Source organism: Lissotriton vulgaris, chromosome 2_1 (genome assembly GCF_964263255.1).
Source record: "Lissotriton vulgaris chromosome 2_1, aLisVul1.2, whole genome shotgun sequence".
Classification (NCBI taxonomy): domain Eukaryota; kingdom Metazoa; phylum Chordata; class Amphibia; order Caudata; family Salamandridae; genus Lissotriton; species Lissotriton vulgaris.
The window spans coordinates 1,111,492,483-1,111,514,355 of NC_141687.1; positions in this window are offsets into that span (position 1 = coordinate 1,111,492,483).

Here is a 21,873-nt window from a genome sequence, read left to right on the forward strand (position 1 = left end):
GTACAAATGAAACTATTGTGCCCCGATTGCTCAGCCTTGATATCATGAGATATGTATGCAGTTTTTAGCACATGAATTGATATGGGATAAGACTGATTATATGTTTGGACAATTAATTGATCCGGGATGGGTATTGATTATACGTTCGAACAATAAATTGACATGGGACTTGTACTGATTACACATTCGGACAATGAATTGATATTAAGTTCTAATGCATCATTGATTACTGTATTTATTGAAGGTTAGAATTGTCGACACTTTTGGTACTTGCTCACAATGAATTATCGATATGATTTTGTTGCACTTGTCGCACTTTTTACTGATTATATATTCGGACAATGAATTGATCCGGGATGGGTATTGATTATAAGTTCGAACAATGAATTGACATGGGACAGGTACTGATTACACGTTCGGAAAATGAATTGATATTAAGTTCTAATGCATCATTGATTACTGTATTTATTGAAGTAATACTGATCTCTCCGCATGAAATTAATTTTCCACATGCTACACAAGTCAATCTCATCTGCCCAAAGTTCTTTTGCAGATTTGGGACCGTTTCCCTTGCCTCTGACTCACTTATTGCTAAGTCATTGGTGGATGTTTTTGCCGGTCGGGGGTTATCCCCCAAATCTCGAAGTTGTGCTTTAGAATAATTAAAAGGGTGCCACCTCTCCATGTGCCGATGCATGGTATGATTACCATAGCAATATTTTTTTTCAGTCCCTCTCGAGAGTTTTTTTTTTGCAGATGAGGCAGGTAACGAACCTGGCTTTAACTTTCTTTTCATGAGAAGGAAAAGAAAAAAATTGCCAGATAAAATTCATTTTCACATGGGACGTTCTTGGCATTTCTTTTAGTTTTTTAATGTACATGTTCATAAAACGATTACACAAATGAAACATTTGTGAGTTTTAAATTTACGGAGAAGTATAATTTACCAATAGTTTTCTCTGTAGATGTTTTTCCATTAACAAACCCAGTTCCATCACCCGCCCAGGATATCACTACTGTTCCCCAAGTCATAAAACCTTAGGATGTTCAATAACTGAAACAGCTAATATGGGTTTACTTACAGGGGACATCTTTTGTTCTGTTTTGTAAAGTAAAACTATTGTGAACGCAAGTATTATACATAGTAAGTTTTTAATATAGCATTTGTCAGTCATTGGTTAAGCAGCTAGGACCTGTTCACTCTTGACACCCCAGGTGCTGTGTATGTTGCACTATAGTGCTGCATCGGGAATACGGACAACCCTATTGATGTTGATTTTTCATTATTGATTATTGTAAAGAAATGGCAACTCCCCCCTTTAGCAGATTAGCTAAATCTTTGCGTAATTTGGGCATAAAAGTTATATTATTGGAAGTAGATGGTTATAGTTCTGGTTAATTTTCATTCAGAATGTCCTACACAGCACCACTCTAGGTAAATATGCTGCCTTGGGACTATTCGCACAACAGACCGCTACTGACCATTGTTGCTTCTGTTTTAATAAAAAATGTTTTAAGGTGTTTACTGTTTTTGTTGCGATGTATATATTTATAAATTATTAAAGTGTTATTTTCCTTCTACTTTTTTGTTAGTGCTATTGTAACCGGGGTCCCAGCGATAGCCCCGCATTAGGGCGCGAATTAACCTTATGTGACCCCCCCCTCTTATTTCCTCAGCCCGTACCTGCAACAAGATGGCTTGGCTCAGAGAGATACAGTTGCGACGAGGAGGAGGAAGGGCCCTTTAACTGGACCAGAGACCTGGAAGAGGAGGTGGAGCTAGAACATCCCATAAAAGGCGTAACCAACAAGTCCCAGGTGTGTTATTTCACCGGAGGAGCGGTCAGTGTGGAGCAGGGCGGAGAGGCGGGAAGCAGCAAGGAAAACTGGAGGAGCGGAGGACGAGCGAGCGAGGAGGACGAGGGGAGTAGAGTGAACGACTGGAGGAGCGGAGGACGAGCGAGGGAGGAGGACGACCGGAGTGGAGAGGACGACTGGAGGAGAGGAGGAGGACGAGAGACAGACCACAGCCACAAGTGGATCAGCGAGGACAACATCGCGGACGCACCAAGTATCCCGGAACCGAGAAGAGGACAAGACGGGGGAGCCGAAGCAGCACTGGACACGCCCGGAGGCCAACACCACGATCCGCCCAGCCGTACGCCTGGAGGGGTACGGCTCTCTGAGGTGCGTAACCGTTTCATAGGCTGGATAAAAAGGCGAGCTAGTCGCAACTAGTAGAGTGTTGTATGATTGTAGAAAAACACTGGGTTCCCTCACCGTCACTTCCCCTCTCAGCTGCGATTAACTGTGACTCCTGTTGGTGTGTATCACTGGGTGTTTCCCTCACGGCCCCCCTCCCCTGTGTTCCATTACTTTATTTGGCGATCATACTTATACCGGCCTCTCTTCTTTCTACCCCTGTACGGTGTCGGCGAGGGCGGACAGCACGGAGCCTCCGGAGCCCAGAAGGAGAAGGATCCCCGTAAGAAGGAGAGAAGAGGGAGTGCTTAGAAAGACCAGGAGGGAACGGAGCCGATCACCACGACGGGGAGCTATTCGTAAAACTTGTACTGATTCCCTTTTTGAACGAATAAATCCTAACGTTACTAAAACCCGACTCTTGCCAATTCCTAGTCCCGCCGCTACATTGGTGGAGAATGCGGGCACTGTGAACGTCTGGAACAAGACGATGGAAGGAGTCGTACAAGCCCTGGTGCAGGGCCAGGAAAGACTAGAGAGACTTGCGGAACAACAGCTCAGGGCAGCAGAAGCTGACAGAGAGTTAATTAAAACCGCCGTGACGGCAAGAGCCCTGGACCCCCCCCTGGCATCGGGACCGGTAACGGTGAGCAACATACCTCACACTATCGGAGGAGTGTCATTACAGAAATATCAACCCGGCGAAGATCCGGATGCATTTCTAATGAATTTCGAGCGTGCTGCTCGGGCGTGTGGATGGCCTGGAGTGAAATGGCCCTTCTTTTTGGCCCCATTACTTGTCGGTGAAGCCCAAGCCGCCTACCAGGTTGCCAACCCGAGGGGTGACACGCCTTATGCTGATATCAAAAGGATCATCCTAGATCATCTGGGACTTGACCGAGAAGCCTATAGGCTACGATTCAGAAGAGAAAGAGGAGTAACCGGAGAGACCCCAAAAACCCTGTTTGTCCGTCTTAAAATGGCCGCGGATAAGTGGTTGAGCCCTACTGAAAGCACAAAAGAGGAAATTATGGACAGGATTTACCTGGAACAATTCCTCGAAGCTCTACCATTTGCCACACAAAGATGGCTAAAACAACATCCTGACTTAACCACAGCTCAAGCTGTGGAAATGGCGAATACTTTTTCTCGGGTCCAACAGAGACCCATGTTTCCAGTCGACACAGAGAAACAGAAATCCTCCTTCAAGTCAGAGAAAAGGCCTGTACGCCTCCCAGAACCTCCTCGACCTCCAAACTGGAGGACCGAACCCCTTCCGCACAGTGGACCTCAGTGTTTCGACTGCGGCACCTGGGGTCATATCGCCCGGTTCTGTCCTAGAAAAAAACCGACTGAGGAACCAATGGAGGTGGGATACTTGCCCCGCACCGTACTCTATTCCGCCGAAATGGGAAACGCATACAGAGTAAGTATGAGAATTAACGGTAATACCATACAAGCTCTCCTAGACTCTGGCTGCCGCCAGTCAGTAGTACAAGCCCACCATGTACTACCCCATCAAGTCCTACCCAACGAACAGGTGTTCATAAGATGTGTCCACGGGGACGTAAAACCCTACCCCGTGGCGAATATCACGTTGATATCACAAGAAGGCCCCCCTTCTCGAGTACGAGTAGGGGTACTAGACACCCTTCCTGAAGACCTGATATTAGGGACTGACAACCCGTCCTTTCTGGAAATGTTCAAAAAGAGTATGGGAGAGGGGGTCCCCGCCAGGAAGAACCACAGAACTAGAAGTGAGGCACCCGCATTGATTTCTTCCGACCCTTGGACATTGGACCGCAGCTTCCAGTTTGCACAGGCTAATGATGCTACGTTACTTAACGCCTGGGAGAATGCGCACCAAAACGATGGTGTGGTGCCAGTTCGGTATCCTCGCATGTTCATCAAAAATGGTCTATTGTACCGACAAGGAAAGGAAGAAGACCCGGAACAGTTGTTAGTCCCGGTGTCCTTCAGAGAACAAGTGCTGTTTTTTTCACATTCTCACCTGGTAGCGGGACACATAGGGGCTGAAAAGACAACTCAGAATCTACTACAATGCTTCTATTGGCCTGGTATTTATAAAGATGCCATGAACTATTGTCAAGAATGCGACATATGCCAGAAAAGAAATATGACCCGGCCACCCGCCGTACCTCTACAGCCCCTTCCTATAATAGGTGTTCCCTTTGAAAGGATAGGGATGGACATCATCGGGCCCCTACCAAAAACCAGAAAGGGTTACCAGTATGTCCTGGTAATTGTAGATTACTCAACCCGATTCCCTGAGGCATTTCCCCTAACTTCAACGACCACTAAAAATGTCGCGGACAAAATGTTGGAACTGTTTTCTAGAGTGGGTTTCCCGAAAGAAATACTGACCGACCAAGGGACTCCATTTGTGTCTCGACTAATGGGTGAGGTCTGTAAAACGCTACACATACACCAAATCCGCACTGCTGTGTACCATCCACAAACAGACGGCCTCGTGGAAAGGTATAATCGTACGATAAAAACCACATTGCGTAAAATGTTGGAAGTGAACAGTACAGAATGGGATCAAGTACTGCCCCTTGCTTTATATGTCATCAGAGGACAGAAACAGAGTAGCCTTGGATGTTCTGCTTTTGAACTGCTCTACGGTCGTCAACCCAGAACTCTGCTGGCCATGACCAAAGAAGCCTGGGAAAGAGAAACCCCGGAAGAAAGGGCCAGTACCCTGGAATATGCACGCAACCTTCGCTCTAAACTCGGCAAATTACGGGACCTGGCATTCGCTAATCTAGAAAAGAGCCAGGAGAAACAGAAAAAGGTCTACGATAAAGGGAAAAAATGGCGTAAGTTGGAAAAAGGAGACTGGGCGTTGGTATTGCTACCCTCTTCAACGCAAAAGTTCAAAGCAGAGTGGAGTGGGCCTTTTCTTGTTGTGGATACTATCGGGAATACCAGTTACCGATTACAGATGAATCCCAGAAAACAACAAACATATCACATCAACATGTTGAAGAAATGGCTGGGTAAAACTCCAGTAGGGGTACATATAGTGGAGAAAGACCTGAATCCTGATCCCAGCACCATACCCCAACTAGTAATCAATGAGGACCTACACCAAAAAGAAAAACAAGAGCTGACGGAAGTCCTTAGAAAACACGAACAGGTGTTTTCCGACATCCCAGGAAAAACCACCCTAGCGGAACATTGCATTGAGACCAGCCCAGGAAAAACAGTGAAGATACAGCCTTACAGGATTCCGGAGGCTAGAAGACAAGATATCAAAATGGAGGTGGAAGAAATGCTGAAACTGGGGGTGATCCGTCCCTCTCACAGTAACTGGTCTAGCCCTATCGTTTTGATACCTAAACCCGATGGATCTAGACGATTTTGCATGGACTTTCGAGCCCTAAATGAAATATCTAAGTTCGATGCATATCCCATCCCACGTATCGATGAACTGATCGAGAAACTAGGTAAAGCCAAGTTTATCAGCACTATCGACCTGACAAAGGGTTACTGGCAGGTTCCCTTACGGGAAGAAGATCGACACAAAACTGCGTTTTCAACTGCTGAGGGTCATTACGAATTCACGGTGCTTCCGTTCGGCCTACACGGAGCACCCGCAACATTCCAGAGGCTTATGAACAATGTCTTGAAGGACATAACATCATTCACTTCCGCCTACCTGGATGATATTGTCGTATTCAGCCCCGACTGGGAAACCCATCTGGTTCACCTACAGAAGGTACTAGAAACTCTCGCCAGAGCGGGATTACGGATAAACGCAAAAAAATCCAGACTAGCCTTCCACAAGGTTAAGTATATAGGGTATGTATTGGGGCACGGCCTCATAGAACCCCAAACAGAAAAAGTGAGGGCAATAGCAGAGACCCCATTTCCCAGTACTAAGAAAGAGCTGCGGGCCTTCCTAGGCCTCATTGGCTATTATCGGAGGTTCATTCCGCAATTTGCGCAGTTAGCCACCCCTCTCACGGATGCCCTGCAGTCACACGTCAAACAGTCTATCCTGAGGAGTCCCACCCAAGCCATGTTGGATGCCTATTCGTCTTTGAAAAGGACTATCATTTCAGCCCCGATTCTCACCTCACCGGACTTCAAGAAACCCTTTTCACTGCACACAGATGCCTCGGACTTCGGTATCGGAGCCGTTCTGTCCCAAAAGGGGGAGGACGGGATGAATCATCCAGTACTTTTTATTAGCCGAAAACTGTTCCCGAGAGAGCTCAAATATGCCACTGTGGAGAAGGAATGCCTGGCTATTCGCTGGGCTATTGAGAAACTGGCCTACTACCTGGAGGGCAGGTCCTTCACACTGTACACGGACCATGCCCCTCTGTTATGGATGGCTAGGAACAAGTCCTCTAATGCCAGGGTCATGCGCTGGTTCCTGGCAATACAGCCCTATTCCTTCACTGTATGTCACGAGAAGGGGGTGGACAACAAGGGGGCCGATTACCTGTCCCGGCATCCCCTTCCCGAGCGGAAGGGTCCAAGGGGGGAGGTGTGTAACCGGGGTCCCAGCGACAGCCCCGCATTAGGGCGCGAATTAACCTTATGTGACCCCCCCCTCTTATTTCCTCAGCCCGTACCTGCAACAAGATGGCTTGGCTCAGAGAGATACAGTTGCGACGAGGAGGAGGAAGGGCCCTTTAACTGGACCAGAGACCTGGAAGAGGAGGTGGAGCTAGAACATCCCATAAAAGGCGTAACCAACAAGTCCCAGGTGTGTTATTTCACCGGAGGAGCGGTCAGTGTGGAGCAGGGCGGAGAGGCGGGAAGCAGCAAGGAAAACTGGAGGAGCGGAGGACGAGCGAGCGAGGAGGACGAGGGGAGTAGAGTGAACGACTGGAGGAGCGGAGGACGAGCGAGGGAGGAGGACGACCGGAGTGGAGAGGACGACTGGAGGAGAGGAGGAGGACGAGAGACAGACCACAGCCACAAGTGGATCAGCGAGGACAACATCGCGGACGCACCAAGTATCCCGGAACCGAGAAGAGGACAAGACGGGGGAGCCGAAGCAGCACTGGACACGCCCGGAGGCCAACACCACGATCCGCCCAGCCGTACGCCTGGAGGGGTACGGCTCTCTGAGGTGCGTAACCGTTTCATAGGCTGGATAAAAAGGCGAGCTAGTCGCAACTAGTAGAGTGTTGTATGATTGTAGAAAAACACTGGGTTCCCTCACCGTCACTTCCCCTCTCAGCTGCGATTAACTGTGACTCCTGTTGGTGTGTATCACTGGGTGTTTCCCTCACGGCCCCCCTCCCCTGTGTTCCATTACTTTATTTGGCGATCATACTTATACCGGCCTCTCTTCTTTCTACCCCTGTACGGTGTCGGCGAGGGCGGACAGCACGGAGCCTCCGGAGCCCAGAAGGAGAAGGAGCCCCGTAAGAAGGAGAGAAGAGGGAGTGCTTAGAAAGACCAGGAGGGAACGGAGCCGATCACCACGACGGGGAGCTATTCGTAAAACTTGTACTGATTCCCTTTTTGAACGAATAAATCCTAACGTTACTAAAACCCGACTCTTGCCAATTCCTAGTCCCGCCGCTACAGCTATATATTTTTAATGTGACACATAATTGTGAAGACTTTGATGTACAAAAAGGCATCCCTGGAATCTTCCGCTTCAGGCTCGGTCCCACACACCCTCACAGTGAGAATCCCCTCTCCAATCACAATACAGGATGGTTATCAGATTGCAGGAACGCGTGTAGTGTGACAGATCTCATCGGGTGGGGGCCTTGATCTACTGTAACTTCTTTGAAGAGGGGTGATTCTTTACAGTTGAGGCCATAAACTACATCTGCAGGGCTAGGTGATAGCCTGGGACGGGCCTGGACAATCGGACACAGAGGAAGAGGAGTTTCAGAGGGTGCGGTAGTGAATAGGGTGAAAGGCAGGTGTCGGGCGGGCACAGGGTGTGATTCTCAGAGAAGAACAGCGCAGATGGGAGGAGGTTTCTAGCCCATACATGAGAAAGAGAGCGGGAGTGACCAGTGCGTGGGGGAGATGCTTGCGAGGGTGCAGACAGTGGGTCTGGTCAAGGCATCTAAAATGGCTGCCGTGCTCAACAAAAGTGTGGCATTGCAAAAAAGACAAGATGGCGCAGACAATGTTTATCAATAAGGATTAATTTATAACAATTATTTAAAACAAAATATTTACTCGCAGTGACAACATGGCGGTCAACAGTTCCTGATTTCCATCGAATCGAACGTTAACAGACGTCACGCAACAAAAAAAAAAACGCTCACACACAGCCGCTGGAAGACATGTATCAACATATATGAGCCTCCTCAGCCACCCTCAGAAAACAAAAGGGGTCAGGATACGTCTCCCGTACCCCCTTATACCTAGTAATTTAATGAAATCGAAACACAAAATGGCGAATTCACGTTTTGCTACCAGTTTGCGAACCGAGAAGCGCTTCTACCGCGAAAAATCTAATTTTTATTATTTGCCCCACGGGACCCTTTAATAACCCCAACATCATTCCTAGGGGGTCAAGAGAGGTCTACCTAGCCCCCTTTCATTAAATTCCCCCTTCGTTTTTCTCCTCCTCTTGTCTATCGATCCTACCGACAGACAAGATGGCGGCCGCACCGGACTGTTTAGAATGTTGACAGACACCGGAGAGCCAATCAGCTTCGCTACGCAAAGCTCCGTTACGCGAAAAGTAGGCGATCTGGAGCGCTATCTGAGACGCTGTCACAGATATACCTGTTTTTTAAACGTTAATTTCTCAAAATCCACTGGAGCACATATATTGAGACTCAGCAAAGGCACATCAGGCTAACAGTCCCTATAATTTTGCCAAGTTTTGTGCAAATCCATTCAGCCGTTAATTTGCGAACCGAGAAGCGCTTCTACCGTGAAAAATCAATTTTTTTTAATTTTCCCCACGGGACCCTTTAATAACCCCAACATCATTCCTAGGGGGTCAAGAGGGTCTACCTTGCCCCCTTTCATTAAATTCCCCCTTCGTTTTTCACCTCTTCTTGTCTCTCGATCCTACCGAGAGACAAGATGGCGGCCGCTCCGGACTGTTTAGAATGTTGACAGACACCGGAGAGCCAATCAGCATCGCTTCGCAAAGCTCCGTGACGCGAAAAGTACGCGATCTGGAGCGCTATCTGGGACGCTGTCACAGATATATAAATTTTTTAAAACGTTAATTTCTCAAAATCCACTGGAGCACATATATTGAAATCCAGCAAAGGCACATCGGCTAACAGTCCCTACAATTTTGCCAAGTTTCGTGCAAATCCATTCAGCCGTTCGAGCTAAAAGTGAGGCCAAACGCCCGGAAGCGCCTACGATCGCGCTGCGTAAACGCACCCGGAAGTGCTCCGGAGCGCGCAGCGTAAACGCGTCGGGTCATGTGACCCTAAAATAACACTTTTCATTGGTTGCTAACAGTTTTTTTTATAATGAATGAAATCCCCACCCATTTCCTTCACTTCTTCTTTCACTTTTGTGACTGAAAGACCTGCCTTTTTGCTCTTGCATATTTCTTGGTTAATCATGGCTGCCAGACCATCCAGCAGTGAAGATGAGCCTGAATTCATCGATGAAGAGCCTCCTCAACCAAAGGTGAAAGAGCATTTCATATGGAATTTTTTTAAGTTTCCAGCAGACCAGAAGAAGGTGAATGCACCAAAAGTGGAGTGCAGGATCTGCAAACAGGTCCTGTCACGGGGTAACCCCCAAAAAAAGTACTCTTTTGGGAACTTTACCATGATCCGACATGTGGAGAGGAGGCACCCCCAGAATTTTGCCCGGGAAAGTGTCAGGGCTCTGGCACAAGAGGTTCCCAGAGATGGGGCCTCTACATCAACCGGAGGAGCAACTTCTTGTGGGAGAGAGCAATCGCAGGAGCAGGTGCCAAACATACAACCTGCATTTAACCATGGGGTCGTCAGATGCAGATACTGCAATCAACTCCTCACCTATGGGGAGCAAAGTGTCCTGCTCATGGTTCGAGCATTGGAGAACCATCGCTGCCCTTCCCACCCCTAATTTTTTTGTTTTCTTTTTGCTCCTGTTGAGCAGTTTCCATTCCCTGTTTTTGTTCCTGTTCAGTTAAAAGAAGAAAACCAAAAGTTCTTTTCAGAACTACCTCCAATTCTCATCAAAGAGCTATATTCTTAAAAAAATGAAGAGTAAGTGAAATATAGTGCATTGATAATTGAAAGGAGAATGAGTAAGAAAGAACAGAAAGGTATGAGAGGTGAAAGGAAGTGAAGTAGGAGGAATGAAAGAAGGTGAGTGTTAGAAAAGAAAGTTATGACACAGTGAATAAACTGGAGGCCTCATTTCTGAAAAGTGACGCATCGCTACGTGAAAACAGCGATGCGTCACTTTTCTGGACGCACTCCTTATGACATTCCAGATATGTCATATTTAATATATGACTAATCAATTCGCAAGGAGTTACAGATATGTCAGTATTTCTGACGTATCTGTAAACACAAAAGTAACGCATTGCTGGAGTGCGTCACAAAAGTGACGCAACTCCAGTAATGTGTCCTTTCACATGGAAAAAGCACCATGTGAAAGGTCTGCTGTGAAGCAGGCGCAAGATTTTGACGCAACAGCATCCTAAAAGTGACGCACTGCGTCGTTATTACCAAGCTTTTTGCGGGGGAACACCCCCTCTGCATGCATTATACCTGACGCTATTTTTAAAAAGTGACGCATCTAGGTACATGGGTCACTTTTTAAAACTCTGCGCCACATTATATCTGCATCAGGTATAATGTATGCAGAGGGAGCAACCCCTCGCAAAAAGCTTGGTAATAACGACGTACTGAAATCTATGAGATTTCTCTGCGTCACTTTTAGGATGCTGTTGCGTCAAAATCTTGCGCCTGCCTCGCGTCACTTTCATGTTTACAGATATGTCAGAAATACTGACGTATCTGTAACTCCTTGCAACATGATTCGTCATACATTAAATATGACACATCTGGAATGTCATAAGGAGTGCGCACAGAAAAGTGACGCATCGCACCAGCAGTGTAAAAAAATGTGCCTCGTTGCACTATATTTAAAGGACGCAACAGCATCCTAAAAGTGACGCAGTGAAATCTCAAAGATTTCACTGCATCGCTATTACAAAGCTTTTTGCGGGGGAACACCCCCTCTGCATGCATTATACCTGACGCAGATATAATGTGGCGCTTGATTTTAAAAAGTGACCCATCTACCTAGATACGTCACTTTTTAAATATAACGCAACGAGGCGCATTTTTTTACACCACTGGTGCGATGCGTCACTTTTCTGTGCGCACTCCTTATGACATTCCAAGTAACGCATTGCTGGAGTGCGTCACAAAAGTGACGCAACTCCAGTAATGTGTCCTTTCACATGGAAAAAGCACCATGTGAAAGGTCTTGCGTCAGTCTAACATCTGCTGTAAAGCAGGCGCAAGATTTTGACGCAACAGCATCCTAAAAGTGACGCAGTGAAATCTCAAAGATTTCACTGCGTCGCTATTACAAAGCTTTTTGCGGGAGAACACCCCCTCTGCATGCATTATACCTGACGCTATTTTTAAAAAGTGACGCATCTAGGTACATGGGTCACTTTTTAAAACTCTGCGCCACATTATATCTGCGTCAGGTATAATGTATGCAGAGGGGGCATTCCCCCGCAAAAAGCTTGGTAATAACGACGTACTGAAATCTATGAGATTTCTCTGCGTCACTTTTAGGATGCTGTTGCGTCAAAATCTTGCGCCTGCCTCGCGTCACTTTTATGTTTACAGATATGTCAGAAATACTGATGTATCTGTAACTCCTTGCAACATGATTCGTCATACATTAAATATGACACATCTGGAATGTCATAAAGAGTGCGCACAGAAAAGTGACGCATCGCACCAGCAGTGTAAAAAAATGTGCCTCGTTGCACTATATTTAAAAAGTGACGCATCTAGATAGATGCGTCACTTTTTAAATATTGCGTAACAATGCACATTTTTTTACACCGCTGGTGCGTCACAAAAATTGACGCACAGGCGGCGCAAAACTGGCAGCGCAAGGCCTTCATAAATATGGTCCTGGATTTTCCCCGTGCTTCGCCGGTGCGCGTACCATGCGCTTCCCCCGCGCAAAACGAAAAAATAAATAAAAAATGTAATGCCCCGCAGGACCCTATTTTAGCCCCCACATCAAACCTAGGGGGTCAGAGGGGGTCTACTCTTCCCCCTTATGGTCATTTGCCCCTTTTTTTTTCAAACCCCTTGTGTCTCGATTTTACCGAGACACAAGATGGCGGCCGCTCCAGACTGTTTAGAATGTTTACAGACACCCAAGAGCCAATCAGCTTCCTGCGCGCAAGTCGCGTGTCGCGCCTGGAGCGCACTCCGGTGCGCGCACCGGAGAGCGCCTATAGATATATATATTTTTTTTAACCTAAATTACTCAAAATCCACTGCAGCACATATCTTGAGACATAGCAAAGGCACATCGGGCTACCAGTCCCTTCAATTTTGCCAAGTTTGCTGGAAATCCATTCAGCCGTTCGGGCTAAAAGTGAAATCGACCGCCCTATGGAAATTAACATGGGGAAAACGCGTTTTGGGACCCCCCTTTTATCTCGGCCTCCGCTTGACGTATCCCCCCCAAACTTTCAAGGAAGGACCGGAGCTTGACGAGGCTATTTTCAGGAAATTTTCAGGCAGATTCGTCAACCGGTGCCAAAGTTATTCCAAATAGAATTTTGAGATTTAACATTGAAAAAAATCCTAACTATAACTACCTACTATACTACTATATATTACCTACTGGCGGTCGCCAGTAGGTATATATAGTTAGGATTTTTTCTCTATGGGACTTTTGAAAATTCTATGTCTAATAACTTTGGCGTTTGTGGACGGAATCGGCTGAAATTTTCAGGAAAATGGCACATTTTGTTTCTGAGAAGCCCCTGAAAATTTGGGAGGGGGTTCGTCAAGGGGGGGCCGAGAAAAAAGGGGGGTCCCAAAACGCGTTTTTCCCATGTTAATTTCCATAGGGCGGTTGGCCTCACTTTTAGCCCGAACGGCTGAATGAATTTGCACGAAACTTGGCAAAATTGTAGGGACTGTTAGCCCGATGTGCCTTTGCTAGGTCTCAATATATGTGCTTCAGTGGATTTTGAGAAATTAACGTAAAAAAAAAGATATATATCTGTAACAGCGCTCCGGGTAGCGCTCCGGTTCGCGTACTTTTCGCGTAACGGAACTTTGCGATGCGAAGCTGACAGTGGCGGCTGGTGACATTTAAAAGTGGTGTGGCGTAAAATTAATGGCGGAGACCACTACGGCGAGCGAGTGTAGCGAGCGAACTTGAACGACCTAAGGTGGGAAAATTTTGAAAAATGAGTGGGAAAATGGTGCATTTTCAAGCAAATTTGTCTAGACCAACTCTCACCTCCTTTTTGACTGTGAAGTGTAAATTGCATGTGGTTATGGCTGAAGCCATTAGCACAGGTCATCTCAAAAACATTTTAAGCTCTGGCACTAATGTTTCTTGTTTTACAAATTATACACTAGATATATTCTCTTGACTTCAGTAGCGCCCACCCTGGGAAAGACTGCCACATAAAGCTATCTCTCACTTGTATTGGGTAAAGTAATGGACTGAGCATAAGAAAGATGTATTCATTCTGCCAGAGATCTAGAACTAGACATTGTGCAAACTGTGAACTATAAAACCATCTGAAACAAAAAAAAATCAAAGTCAACAAAATACTGCTCCACAAACATATTTCCATGCACACATTGGCACTTGAATCCCCTCTGACTAACAACAAGTCATGCTTTAATCATCAGGAAAGCAATGAAGTGTGCACCCTGTCTCTTGGATAACACCTGCAACTTGTTGGCAATATAAGCCCTGCCTCACCCTTGTTTGCAGAATTTGACACTCGAACAAAAGATCCACAAGGGCTCTGTGGACATCTTACAATTTCCCTTAACCATCTATGTGGATTGTGGAGTTCTCTCACGGCCAAGATTGTCCAGTGTTGTTTTAAATAATGTTAAGTATTTAAGGGTTAAAATATTGGTTATCTTCGGGCTTGGGGAGGAAGGAGGGAGTCAAAAAGTATGCTGATAACACCGAGGAATTAATTAGAGTGTCTACTAACCAGTGACCAGTGCCAACCAGTACCAATGTAGTCATGAACAAAGAAAATACTCTCTTTCATAAATAGATCAGATCACAGATAGAGCATGCCATCTGCTCTGTAAAAGACTCAGTGGAAACCATGGAATTCGTCTAGGAAACACCTTGCCCACTTTTTAAAAATGAATTCACAGATGAACCCAAATGGCATACAGCAGTATTTACAAATACACATGCACTATAGGATGCAAATGCTATGCATAATCACACTCAATAATTCAAAATATGAAAGATCCAGCTCAATCCAAACACTGCTGGTCTTCCTATATGCGCATACATTCTCAATAACTACAAACAGCAGCAACTACACTTAAGACCAGCCTAATTTGCGCTATACATGACAGAGAACCCAGATTCCAATGCACACTTTAATGAAAATATAGACATTGTCAAAGCCAGCATAGGTTTGGCATTTGCTGTTAACCTTTTGGCTTTGCGAATTCTTTTTTTGTTTGTGAATGTTTTTATGTGAAAGCACAATTTGTATGAAAGCAAGCCTTTTCAAAAGCCAAAAGGTATATATTTTTATAGAGTAGCACACTTTGCACCACTAATCCATGCAGTACTTATTGCGCAGAAGGACACACTGTGCAAGGGCAGAATGTTGTCAATCACAGTGGCTGGAGTGAGCTGACCCTGTGCCTCACGCTTTAGGCTGGGGTAAGCAGAAGCACAATGTGAATGACACTACAGCAAACCAATGGATCAAGAGGGCTGACTGATATCCCTGTACATATGTACAGTATCTATGTATTTATTAAAACAAACGGTCATCTAAGGCCAGAACTAAAAATACGACCTTGAATTTGGAAGATAATTTGTGGTTTGACTTACATAATGCTAAAAATTGGGCGAAGTATCAGCACATCTTTCCTAATGATATGAGGATATATATCTGACACAAGTTTCAAGTGAGAAGGACACGAAAAGAGCAGTGTGACAAAAAATTGCAGGACAAGTCAGCCTTTCAACATGTTTTTGTGCCTGGCCTCATGCGGCCTGTTTTCTAGGTTAAACCTGTGGCAAGAGAGACTCGGGGAGCAGGGGGCTTGCTCGTTATATTTAATGTGAGTACGGCTTGAGGAAGTCAAGACATATGCTAGGGTTCACTTGATCTGGGAGTTTTGCAATGATTCATTTAAGTGCAGAGTTATTATCCACGTAACTGAAATGCAGCAACTCAATGCAGAACGTCCCTCTCTGTGCATGCATCCAGCTCGGATTGCCAGCAGATGCCTTCGAAATGCTACAGAAGTCTCTAATGTATGTCAAGATTGGCAACAACAGCATATTAAACCGAAAATCATATTGCTGCATTCATTGTCAGTCTAATGATCTCGTGCGTGGCCCAGAGTAGAGATGTCAGGCTGTTTTTAATACCTGGATATTTTGTACAATGAATGCAGGCGTGTCCAAGGGGGAAACCATAAGGTGAAACTTAACTCTCTATTCAATATGTTCTTTGTATCACTTGGCATGCAAATGTAATTTCAGAGTTGACAACATCGTTTAAAACCCATGCAAATCTAACTGAGTACATCCCCGTGATGAGCTGTGTATTGTGCTGCCTTAAAACATGCACACTTGGGATGCAGACATGGGTCTCTCTGTACTGCAGGAGAATAAGGAAGCATGCTGGGTCACGTTACCACCATCAGTATACGTTACACATATAGACACATTTAGGAAGATTAAATACTATAAGGAAATAGGGATGGCCGGGTGGGTATTCCATGCAACATAAAATAACGTGTGTGAAATGTAACAGGGACTGCATCACGGAAGTTGGTTAAATAGTAAGGGGCTTATTTACAAGCCCCTTGCGCCGCCGGTGCGCCACTTTTAATATGGGAAAATGTGGCGCACCAGCGGCGCAAGGGGCTTGTAAATAAGCCCCTAAGTCTGCTTCCCCACTGCGGCTCTACCAGAATGATTTAGGAAATCAGACCTACAATTACAGATTCCTCTCTCACTTCTTAATGGGCTCTTATTATTAGTCTGATTTTCTTTCACCCAGAGTAACCAGTAATCCTCCTGTCGAGAACGCTGGGGTTAAGGAAATACTCGCACATTTCATCACTTTATAGAGTGTGATGAATCGGCTACTTTATTTATAGAATTTCTATTAGCTTACCTCTCCTTCCCCACGCACGTCACTGTCAAAGAAAGTATGACGTAGGCAGGTGCTTTATTGCGCCATTCTACTTTTTCACTAGTGTTCATTGGCCTCACTCACCCTGCCAAACTCTGGTTTGTCTTTCTCTGAAAGGAGAGGGCTGGGAACAGCTGCTCGACCCTGGAACACGCCTTAGGTCACCATCCTTAATGTATTAGCGCTTTGAACTTTGGAGACCCTTATGTTTGTGGAACAACACTGTACGAGTACCAAGGCAGCCTGGTTGTTATTTGACTTTCAGTTTTACGGCAGCAGCCGGGTGACCCGACTCAAAGACTGTCAACTCAAAGAATGACTGAATTTGACAATATTGCCAAGCTACTTCACGCGCACTTTTCCTGCCTGTCCTTGCTGGGAAGCTTGATAAACGGTCTGGAGCCATGCGTTTCAGAAGCATTATTTCACTGTATCTGACGCGTAATAACTTAAAAAAATGCCCTGCTGGGCCTAACCTGGGCAGCTGGTGAACTGGCGACGGACTCCGGAGGCTTCTTTCCACAAAGTTCCACAACCCCACAGAGTGCACTGCAGACACGCGCGGGAAGCAGCGCGAGGTCAAGTCTGCGCAGACTCGAATCCTCTGCTTCCCGCCTGCCACACCCCTTTCCCAACTCGTCACAGGGTGGGCCTCACCACGCCCTGTAATGAGTTGGGAAAGGGGTGGGTGACAGTCTCAACTCCCTGATTGACGTGGAGGATTAGCGTTACCGGGCTTAGACTTAAAACGCCCGGGGCTAACTTAACCTCCACGCCATCAGGGGGTGGAGACTCGGCCCTGAAGCTCAGTCTTTGCCGAGCTGATGACATCACAGCCTTCAGGGCTGTGAGGTTCTCAGCCGGCAAACACATAGAAGGCTTCTTTGGGCCCGCAAGGGGGTGCTCGGAGCATTCAAGGAGAAGCAGTCTAGTCACATCACATGCCTCCAGCTGCCACTGCCACAACGAACTGCCAAATCATCGGCAATATGGAGACTATATGAATTTTTATTTAAAAGGGCAAAGGCATACAAAAACGAACATTTTTTAAATTAAATAAAATATGAGCATTGAGCACTTTGGTAACGGGGGCGGAGCCCCGACGCCCTCGGGGAGAAACCGCCACTGGAAGCTGATTGGCTCTCTGGTGTCTGTCAACATTCTAAACAGTCCGGAGCGGCCGCCATCTTGTCTCTCGGTAGGATCGAGAGACAAGAGGAGGCCAAAACAAAGGGGGAAATTACCATAAGGGGGCATAGTAGATCCTCGTTGACCCCCTAGGTTTTATGTGGAGGTTTTAAAAGGGCCCAGCAGGGCAAAAAAAAAATTTTTTTTTTTTTGCGTGGTGAGCGCCCAGTCCGCGAACCGGAAAGCGTTCTGGGCAGCGTACTATAAGGAAAAAAGAATGATAGACTTTTTAAATACTGTATGTTAATTGTTTGTTGTTTTTGTTGATTATTTCTTATTTTCTTTATTTTTTAAGCATTTTTTTTTATTTTGATTGTGTTTCATAATTTATTAAACTTTCTAACATTTCATTGTCAGAAATTTCATAATTGTCATTGAATATATTTTGTAGTCTATGAGGGTGTAAAATGTCCTCATTTTTAAGCAGGTTATTCACTGCTTCCACACATTGTAGTAGTTCCTGGTCCCTACTTTCATCCATAAATTCATTTTGATTTTCATCAATGTTTCCTTGGCTGCTCTCTTGCAGTACAATTTAAATTGAACTTGCTGCTCGCCTTCCATTTTGCCTGAAATTTGGATTAAAAAAATATATATTACTAGAGATAGGGCACTGTTGGGATTAATTTTAGATAGGCAGTTTTTATCAGTGAATTTATCTTTTGGCAGTGTATAGTATCAGAGTGGAAGTAGGACTATAAAAAAGTGTATGTGATTTAACCAAGAGAAGCCTAACTCCATCCATAACTATAACAGAGAAGTCTATCTAAATCTATAACTACTACAGAGGGATAGTATATAACTATCAGAAAAAGTTTACCATATTAAGTTATAGTGCACAATATACTTCAGTTTTAAAAATAACAACTTACCTTCACAAACAAGTTGAAGTGTTTAGTAACAATTCAAATGTAATGTACAACCAGAAGTAGCAGTCAAAATGGCTGTGTTTTCTTCTCTTCCTTTATATATATTCAGGTATTTAACCAATCAAATGTCAGGTAATAAAAGTAGAAAATGAAAGTAACATTTTCATTGGTTGTCAATTCCAACACTTCAGATGTGTTTTGTGAAGTAATTTACCTCACGGTATTTAGAGAGGTCTACAGGCTTAATGGCTAAATGGAATTTCAATCAAATTTGTGAAAATGAAAGGGATTGTTATGTAGTATGAGCTAATGTATATTTGGTGAGAGTGTCTCCAGTCGTTTTTCTGTGAATTACTTTCCCACCTTTTTTATTGGACCGCTTCCCGGTATGCGTCCCGGTCCGCGAACCAGCAGCGTAACGGGAGCCCACCATTTTGTGTTTCGTTCGAATTAAGATACAAGATGGAGGGCAAATAATGTTCAGAATGGGTAGAAGGGGGCACGGTAGATGTATCTTGACCCCCTAGGTTTTCTGAGGGTGGCTGAGGAGGACCATATGTGCGGGAAAAAAACATTTTTTTTTTTTAATTTTGCGCGGTTAGCTTCCAGTTCGCATACCGGGTAGTGCTCCGGGGAGCGTAGTTTGTTGAAAATTAGAGAAAAAAGTTAGAGAAAAATAATAATTGTGAGTGATCAGATGTAGGGTAGCTCTGAGAAGAGCTTTTGGGTTTATGGTACATTTTGGTACTTATAAGTAGGTACCAATGCACAGTCTTAAATTCAAAATGAAAATTCTGTTGCCCTCATCTGAGAAGTGAACTCCATCTCCTCTGTAGATATCTTGCATGTAGTAACGCAAGTTATTGTTGTACATGGAGCCCATTTCATGGTCTCTCATGTAAGCTGAAACAGATTTGTTTACATGCTTCCTCGACTTCTCAATTTGTGGACAAAATTGGTTGGACCACCTCCATTTCTGTCTTTGGCATATATTGGAATATACCAAGGCAGTTTGAGGAAAAAGTGCCATTATTTGCTCAAAGGTGTCCTTTAAAAGCATTTCCAGACCTATCCCAGTCAAAGTGCCCAAATCATTACCTCCACAGTGCACAATTAACAGGTCAGGTTTTGGCAAATGCATAAAGGTTTTCACCAATGGTATCAATTGGTGACATTTTAATCCTCTTTGGCCCAACCACTTAATTTCCACATCTTGTAAATTGAGGTTAGGTAAATTTCTGTTCTCAGCATACCTTTGAGCCCAGTAGATGTAACTATGTCCAACAATCCAGACATTAAACATGGTGAGAGAAGGTTGGGCTGCAGTCAGATGAAGTGTGGTAATGAAAGGGCAGTTGAAACAGTAGGAGTTTGTAAAGAAAAAAAACTGTGCATTTCCAGTGCTAATGATTCATTAGCAGTGATTGGTGCATTTCCATTTCTGAAAACAGAAAGTTAGGGTGCATGGATGTGTTCTTTGAAAGATGTAATTTGAATGGTCAAGGAAAAAACATTTAATGAAAGATTGCACTGGATACGCAGGTGCACTGAGAGTTCAGAGTTCAATTGAAACATTGTTGTGTGAACTTGCAAACATGAGAGGTCTTTGAGGAGGTGGTTGCTAGGCAAAAAAGGCAGAGAGGGCAGAGGGGGGAAGGGTTCTGATTTGAAAAAAGTGAGGGAAGAGTTATGATTGGCTAATATGAGAGATATGTGTAATGAATATCAGCATTTCTGTGCTTTCTATAGCTGCAGCCTCTGGAGTGCATCCTCTTTGTTCTGCTGAAGACAATTTGGAGTATTTCTGAGACTGTTTTGAAACTCAAAAAGTATTTGCTAAGGTGAGAAAAGATTTATTTAATTTAGATAGAGAATAGTATGATTTAAGGAGAAAATGATGAAGAAAGCTGTGTTTTTAAAATGTGGCTTTGTCTCAAGTGATATACAAATAGATTTTGTTTCTTTGAGAAATTGTAATTGCATATTCGGTGTAGCATTCTGGCATGCAGTAACACAAGTTATTGTTGTACATGGAGCCCATTCCATGGTCTCTCATGTAAGCTGAAACAGATATGTTGTGTTTAAAAACGATTTTTGAAAACAATTACATTTCTGGATATGTTCTGCTAGAGTTTCATAGGTTGTTTGGGCCATATTTATAAGGCATTTGAGTGTCTCTGATGTTATTGCTCCCATTTTAATTGAAGAGCTTTCTTCATGAGGCTAGTTTCTTGTAAATACGCTCCAACCTGTGCTTGGTAAATTTAGATTTTGATTATGGGAGTTACATAGCCATGTTAAAAATTTCCCAAAAATGGTGCAAGGGCATTCAAAAAAACGCTTTCATGTGTCTTAAGGACATTTTTAGTCATTTCCTCTTGAATGTAGGTATACAATTGATTTATATGCTGTGTTTAAAAACGATTTTTTGAAATCAATTACATTTCTGGATATGTACTGCTAGAGCTTCATAGGTTGTTTGGGTCATATTTATAAGGCATTTGAGTGTCTATGATGTTATTTTTCCCTTTTTAAATGGAAAGCGTTCTTCATGGGGCAAGTTTCTTGTAAATACGCTCCCACCTGTGCTTGGCAAATTTAGATTTTGATTATGGGAGTTACATAGCCATGTTAAAAATGTCCCAAAAATGGTGCAAGGGCATTCAAAAAAACGCTTTCATGTGTCTCAAGGACATTTTCAGTCATTTCCTCTTGAATGTAGGTATACAATTGATTTATATGCTGTGTTTAAAAACGATTTTTTGAAATCAATTACATTTCTGGATATGTACTGCTAGAGCTTCATAGGTTGTTTGGGTCATATTTATAAGGCATTTGAGTGTCTATGATGTTATTTTTACCTTTTTAAATGGAAAGCGTTCTTCATGGGGCCAGTTTCTTGTAAATACGCTCCCACCTGTGCTTGGCAAATTTAGATTTTGATTATGGGAGTTACATAGCCATGTTAAAAATGTCCCAAAAATGGTGCAAGGGCATTCAAAAAAACGCTTTCATGTGTCTCAAGGACATTTTCAGTCATTTCATCTTGAATGTAGGTATACAATTGATTTATATGTTGTGTTCAAAAACTTTTTTTGAAATCAATTACATTTCTGGATATGTACTGCTAGAACTTCATAGGTTGTTTGGAGCATATTTAAAAGGCATTTGAGTGTCTATGATGTTATTTTTCCCATTTTAATTGAAGAGCTTTCTGCATGGGGCAAGTTTCTTGTAAATATGCTCCCACCTGTGCTTGGCAAATTT